The sequence below is a fragment of the Zonotrichia leucophrys genome, chromosome 7 (assembly GCF_028769735.1).
Source record: "Zonotrichia leucophrys gambelii isolate GWCS_2022_RI chromosome 7, RI_Zleu_2.0, whole genome shotgun sequence".
Classification (NCBI taxonomy): Eukaryota; Metazoa; Chordata; class Aves; order Passeriformes; family Passerellidae; genus Zonotrichia; species Zonotrichia leucophrys.
In genome coordinates, this window is record NC_088177.1 from 33,420,334 (window position 1) to 33,428,185 (window position 7,852).

Genomic DNA, 7,852 nt, shown 5'->3' on the forward strand with positions numbered 1-7,852 from the left:
AATTGACATAGTAGTTTGGTTCATTCACAGTTGATTTTCCAGAACTTAATTGGATCAGACAGCTTGGATCAGCTATATGAACGACAGAGTTGCTTTGTCTTTTCTTCAGGCAGTCTTGAGCCTTTAAATAACAGAGTAAGCAGCACTGTGTGGAAAAAGTAGTCCTTAGTCCTTTGAGTGTGCCAGACTCATTCTGTGTGTAGGTTTGGGGTGAATGAACTGCAGGAGAGAAGCTGAGATGCTTCTGAGGCAGGATGGCTCAGGACAGACTCACTGCTCTCTAATGCCACTTAATTTGGAGTGGCAGAACAATGGGATTCAAAGTAAACTTTCAGGCAGTTTCTGTCACCACTGCTGTATAAGTTGGAAGTGGAACATTCTCTAGCTGATGACTTCTGGCCAAAGACTACAGCAATTTACATAATCTTGTTTACATGGTGCTTGCCTGGTGTTTGCCCTGTGTTTCTGATTGCCACGGTGGTTTATGTTGCTCTCCTTCCCAGTGAAGTAACTTTTAAAATCCTCTGTGGCAGAGAAAGGGTAGCATGGAAAGTGTCGTGTAGGAGGCAGGAGAGGGTTCTGAGCACACTTTGTTACACTGCTATACCCAAAGCCCAGATTGGCACCTTCAGGTAGTCTGCAGATGCTTGTGAGGGGCAGGCTTGCCTTTGGTTGCAGCAGGATAAAACAGGAGGATGATGACTCGTGCATAGCTTGGCTCCTGCCTTTGTGTTTGCCTGTATTGTGCCCCAACCAGAGCATTTTAGTGTGGTTCTGTGAGCTAAGTGCTGACAATTCCTGGGATGGCACAGGCACCTCTTCCTGAGAACTGCTGGCTCCATCTTGTGGATTTAGGAGTTAGAAGCTCTGCTGTGGAGAGGGGCTGTTCAGCATGCTCAGACGAGCAGACAAGTTGCTGCTATTTATCTGCCACCTGAATTACATGTAGAAATCCACACTAGCTAGATTCTTCTGGTTTCGTTGCTTGGCTGTATTATTCTCTCATGCGGTATGAGACTTTGTTCTAAAATTAAATTTTCCTTTTGCATGCAAATGCTAATGTTAAATCTTGCCTAAACATTCTTCCGTGCAGCCGAACACCCAATTTCTCATGAGGATGGTGGATTTACGTTTTTTCTGGCATTAAACCAGTTTGCCTTGCAAGTGTAAGTTTGTTCTGCTTGCTGAGCACTGATTTGCATGCCTGAAAGAATACTTACTGTTCCCTGAGACTGTGCAGGACTTCACTAAATGTTTTGTTTCTATGGGTGACTAAAGATGCTGGGCTTTCTTTGAAATATAAAGCCTTAATTTGGAGGCGGGGCAGAGAATATCCTATTTTTTTTTTTCCTGGCCCATGGTCTTTCCTCCCCCAAACTACTCAGTGTCTGTTATGGGAATAGGATCTACGAGGGATATAGCAGCAAATGGCTCCTTAAGCATTGTAACTCCAAAGGGAGTTGGAACTAAAAAGTTGAGGTGAGACTGGGATCACATGCTCTGTACTTGCCTTCCTGATAGAGTTGATTAATCACCAGAGTTTACAGTAAGTTCCCTTCAATGAGCTTTGTTACTTGGCTTTGAGGCAGAATCATGTTTTTGATATAATCAGAGTTTATGGAGTTTGTTTTTAAAGCCTAGCATTTGGGTATCGGAGGCTTTATGCATGTTAGCTTCATAGGCCAAATACCAGAATTCAAGGACAAACTTGTGCACACATGTAGCATTGAGAGACAAGGAAAGTTACTCCCTACTGTTTAATAGTGCTGTGTTTTTATTCTAGAAAGGAAAACACATACAACAAACTGAACCTGCTGTTTGGATGAGTGTTTCAACCTGTGGTCTGTAAGAGTGCTCTGTAACATGATTACTCTCCCCACAAAATGATGGCATTACAATTCTATACTTGTAAACAAGGAAAACAACTGTGGACTGTGGGAAGGAATAATTATCTGAAAAAATAGCCAAATTCTTCCTTGCTTCTAAATGAAAACCATCATGGTAACATTGCCCAAGATACCCTGCAGTTTTACTCCTAGAAATTTGGCTCATCAGTTTTAAAAAGGCTGTTGAGAGCTAGAGAGACATGGTCCTGGTCAGACACAGACCTCCCTGACAGAAGTGTCTTTTCCCAGAATGACAGGCTTCAGGAATCAGAAATTTAAACTGTTTCTTGCTTGGAAGTTGGTGCTATGAAACCCCAAACCTTTTAAGTTGCTGAAAAAATGCCTGCAGGATGGACTAGGTGTTTGGTTTTAATTTTCTAGTTTGTGCCCTGGTCATTGGTGTGGAAGAGCCTCTTTCACTGAAGGGGTCTCTGCTTTCATTTCTCTGTAGCCTGCTTGAGGGGGTTCAGAGGGTTTCCTCAGTCTGCTTAGGTTCAGGCAGCTTGATAAAATATGAACCCTTCTTTTCCTTTCACTTCTGGTGACTGCACCCCAATTAGGTGCTGAGCAGTGCCCCTCTGTGACAGGTACTTGCATCCCCAGCTATGGTTGGCTGCCTCATTCCGGCTCTGAAGACTGCAGGACAACAGAATGAATCACACTATGGGAAGAACAGCTACTCACAGAAGGATTATGAGCACTAGGAGAGCTGGGTGCTTCAGACTGCTAATGAAAGCTGCTTCCTACCTGAAGAACAGCAGCAGAATATGTGATTCACCTACGTCTGCAGTCAGGTTAGAACTTTCTAATGTGGTACCTTGAGTAAATCTGCTTGAATGATGACAGTGGTGCACGAAACACTCGTGGAGCAGAGGGTAACACTGTGCCTGCTTGAATGGTTTTGATTTCTTTTTTCCCCCTTTTCCTCCCTGAACAGTACGGAGGGAGGAGGGCAGGCAGAGCTGCTCCTGCGTGGGAATAAAGGCCACATTTGCAGCTTTGCCTCAGGAGCTTGAAAAACCATAAGTCAGGCCTCCAAAACTGCATTTGGTTTAGAAATAATGAGATGCTTTAGAAAATGAACTTGGAGTTCTCTTTCACAGTCTTTTTGTTTCCAAGCATTTTGAGTACCCTTGCTTCATGTTTGCAAGCTTGCTTTCTTCAACAATGATGGCAGAAGTACTTTTTTCAATGAAAACAAAGATGTTCTTATGCTTGCTGATTCCAGCACCTGGGGCATAAATTTTAAAATATTGTGGCATTTGGAGAGAACTGGAGGCAGGACACGCAAACCACTCAACTTTGAGCCCCATTTCTGCTGGGTCACCATCCTTTCCAGTAGGAATCTGAAGGATTGCAAAAGCCGGAACATAAGGATCCCCTGTTGGTGGTCCCAGTGTCTGTCTTGGCAGCTTGCCAGGAGCCCAAGGGATGCACTTAATTTTCTTTATTCATTAGCATATTTTTAATCAAATCCATCAAACCACAATGTTTCCACATGTCTCTCCCATGGCAGATGAACAAAAATAGGTCAGTGCCCAAATGTACCTTTAACACACTGCAGTTCACTCCCCTTCTATAGTTGCAGTTGGGGGACAGCAAATGACTTGTATGCTGCACCTGGTGAAAACTTGTGATGAAGACTTAGCTCTTCTCCTGAAAGAGGTGAGCACATGGATTTTATCCATGACACAAACTGCTTTCCATCCACTGCCCAGTCAGAGGGCAGAAAGAGCTGTGTCTGAATCCTCTCCAACTTGAAACTAAGTTTACAGCCATTTGTTTAATAGTGAATAATCAAGCAGGTGCAATGTCCAGGGCTGAATTCCCTGGCCCTAATAAAGTTCCAAGACTGCTTACACCTAGTTTAATAACAGGCTTTTACATTCTTGTCACCTGTAACCTACCTTCATATACCTCATGCTGCCAAGCCATCTCTAGCCAGGCAAGGAAAATGTTGCAGTGTTGAGATCATGTTCGCACTTGCAGCTGAGACGTGTCTTGCCTTGTTTCTTATCTCTGAATTGTTCATAACAAGAGCTAAGTAAAAATTACTCTTCATGTTTTTTACATGAGCTTTCAAAGTTGATTCTGGGTGGGGTGAATATTGCATCAACACCAAGTTAAAACTTATCTTTTGTTCTTCTTTTTTGGAAAGAAATGGGGATATAGATTCCAGGGAAACAGTCTTCCCTATGAGACACAAACTGGGTAAAGTCAGAAGTATTAAATAGATTTGGAGTTTTTGAAATGCAAGTGTATGACAAAGGGATGTGTGCTTCACTTTGTTTTCTTTCTCTTTTGCTAAGAAGCCTTTCCCAGGACTTCAAATTTAAAAAGTTGAGGAACGCATATCCTAAATGCAGAAATTGGAATGGACTTGTAGCCTGTTCCTAGCTGCAGACAAGCTAGGGAAGTGAAAGGTGAAGAGCTCTGCAGCCCCACCTCTCCTGGTAACCCCTTCCTGCTGACAGCACCATCACCCCAGACAGGCTGCAGCAAGTGACGCATGCACAGAGGAAACTCTGCTGCTGGCAGAGTCTTCCTTTCAGTCATCACAGGCTCCTTTGCGGTTCCTCTTGTTTTGGGAAGTAACCGAGGGGTGAGGGTAGGAAAGGTGTCTTAGCAAGACTGTTAATTTTGGCTTCCCAGTTAAAGGATTTGGGTACTTCCTGCTGGGAAGGCCTTTTGCATGTATTTGTGTCAAAAGCCCAAAAACAGAGTATAACCTCTAAAAGCTGGAAGTACATAGTAAGAAGATGAAGTTTTCTCTGATGTGCACCCGGTGGTCTCTGCTAAATAACAAAGCATCCCAGTTGTGGGGCTGGGGAGCTGTTTACTCCTGCCTTGGTGCATGCCTGTAATTGTTCACAGCAGCAGTCCCATGTTATGGGCAAATACTCTACCAATTTATTGTTCTATTCATTCAGCTCTTCCACTTCTGCTCTAAGTACTGTCTTGACAGCTACCAACCACTTGGTTACTTTCAAGTCTTAATACAGGCAGTTAATGGTTTGCCTTGTCTAAATGACTTACCCCTGTATTCTTTTATTGTCCTTTAACCATTACTGTTAAACAAGCTCAGCCTTGCTACCTAGACAGAAAATAAGTTCCAGCAGGACTAATTTTGCTACAGGCTTAATCCTGCAAGTTTGTTCCTTGTCACTTTGAGAGGGAAGAGAGTCACTTGGCACATGTGCCTCACAATCTCTCTGCTCTCCTGTAGTCCTTCTTTTGTGGGCAGATCTGGGTCTGTACAGAATTTATTGTGCAGGGGTTTGGACTCTGGGGGAGCTGCCTCTGCTTTTGCTTTGTGGAGTGCTAGCATGGCAACAACAGTGATGTTTTAGTTTGGTGGAAGCAGGCTTAGAAAAGGTCTTGGGCATCACTGGGGAGTGTTGCAATGCCAGTTCTTGGCAGCCGCCACAAATCTTTGCCTTTTGAAGTGATGTTTCCTGAGCCACGCTCTACCTCAAAATGGCAGCCACCAAAACCAAGAGGCTGCTCCTCTGCCTGAGCATGCCATGGGCAACACAGCCTCTTAAATTTACCTTGCTTGGGGGCTGAGGATCCCTTGGGCTTCACAATTTAGGCTTTCTCCTGGCTTTTTTCCAGGAACACAGCGTGGGTCCGTTCATGCAAGGGAAAGGCAGGGTGGTTGGCAGCACAGCAGTGTTTTGTATACACTGTGCTCGGCACTCAAAAGGCTAGTGCTGAACATGGGGAATTTCACATGGCTCAATTCCCTGCTGCCCTGGGGAATGTGTATGTCTCCTCTCCCAGCAGAGTGCGCTTACCGGGGTATGCCTGCTGCCAGGGAGGGCACTGCCTCCATCCTCTTAAAGCTGGTCTCATGTGAATTAGCTAGTTCCAAATGTTTTGGCTAGCAGAGTGAGAAGAAGGGAGACCTGGGCTTGTGGCTCTCTGAACTGTCTGTTTACAGAGTTGTGGGTTCCTGCTCCCTTTGGTCACGCACTGACTCAGCTGGAGGCTTGGGGAGTGCTCCTGTCCCAGCACCACCCCACGTCCTGCTCCTTCCGAGAACACCTGAGCTGCCTCTCATGCTCCCTGGGATTCCTGTCAGGCAGAAAAGAAGACTGAGCCCAGCTCTTCTTCATGAACTGTTGGACTACTGACTAAATTAAGGTATGAATAAAAATAGCCTACGCCCATATCCTCCACCCACCTTGGGCTCTTTTAGAAACAGAGAAGAAAAAAAAATTGTATTTATTGCTGCATTTTTGGACACCTGATCTGGAAGGTGGGCAGACTGAAAACACCTGCTGCACTGAGTCCTTAGGGAAGAAAGTCAGAGATGTTCATCTAGTCATTGCAAGGGACTTAGTCCGAGATGGATGCTGCAGGCTTTACAAGGCTTGGAGGCCTCTGGTTTGCCACTAAAGCCAGCAACAGGCACCTGGGCATCGTAAATATATCATCATGGAAGTCACTGCCACATCAGATGCTCAAGGTTTCTTCGCATTTTGCTATGACACAAGTGATTTTAACATAGAAAGTCAATTAATGGGGATAGAAATTCAGCAGCGGCTAAAACCACACGTTTCACAAATTTCAAGTTGCTTTAGCAGAAGTTGAATAAGTGTCTTCTGTCTCCTTGAACTTTGTCCTGACCTGAATGCACAACATGATTTGTACTGGGAGTGACAGGGAGTGGACATCCACCAAACATTTCCCCAAAGTGAAATCTGTGCAACAGCCTCATTTCTCATGATATTTGTTCCAGTAGTTCACCAGGCTGTGGTAAATTTACTTAGCTGCTGTCCAGGAAATACAGGTAAACAGCATGCAATCATACTGATGATATTAAACAAAAGCACCTTTCCAGTGTGACTGCACACCATTGGCAGCTTGAGTGCACATTTTGTGGTGGGGAAATGCCTATGACCTGAGGAACACCTGAAGCTGAAGGAAACAAGAGCCCTTAGAAATGCAGTCCAAGCCATCTTACCTAATGCTCAGCTTTTATGTCGTTATGAATATCTCTAACATGCATGCACACAAAATACAGGGGTGCTGTGATGCCTAAATAACTGGTACTCTTAAAATTTTCTCTAACCCTGACATCTGGAAAAAGCTGTGGCTGTACAAAATACCATCTATTGCTAATTCTTTATGCAGCTCCAGCACCTTTCACCCTGAAGGACCAGACCCCTTGAACTCTGGCCCATGACTACCTTCCCATTCTCCCTGAAAGACCACAGTAAATGAGGTCATCTTAGAGAAGTCCAGCTGTGTGATAGCAGCTGCTGCCTTATGCTCCCCTAAAGGGAAAGTGGGGCCTGTTTTGGGGTGTGTTGGGACCAACTGGATGCAGGCCTTGCATTGTCTCTGAGTGGCCTTCACAGTTCTTGTAGAGGTGGCCCTGCAGAAGAGGGTCCCAAAGGGTGCAGCAGCCAAAGTGCAGCATCTGATAGAGTGAAAATTTGTGCACAATTCAGAGCAAGTACCAGTTTACAATAACCTCTAGTAAAGAGGAAATGTGGAGAATAAAACAACTAATTGGGTCTGTGTCACGGTGCTTTAGTACCAAGGATAAAATTTGGCCAAAGAAATGAAGCTCACACCTTTCTGTTGCACACAAATAAACCAATATTTCCTAGGGATCTTTCACAACCAGTATTGGTGAGGATTTATCACACATAATGTCCAAACCTGAATGCACCTGGCCCCGGTATGGGATCCTTAGTGATTGTTTTTGGGGGTTTGGGTGGTTTTTTTAATATTCCATTTTCAGCTGGAAATTACTGATGTGACCAAAGTCCGATTCCTTTCAGCAGTTTCTCCCTTCCTCCCCCCACCTTTTCGCACTCCCTGAGGTCTGACCATCTGGAAATCCTCCTCCACCTCTTCATCATGTGTGAATTTCCACCTAGGGCTGAAAGTGTCACTGTACTAAAGTGTGATGCATTAACACATTGAGGCAGAAAGCAGAGGGGAGTTGGGGA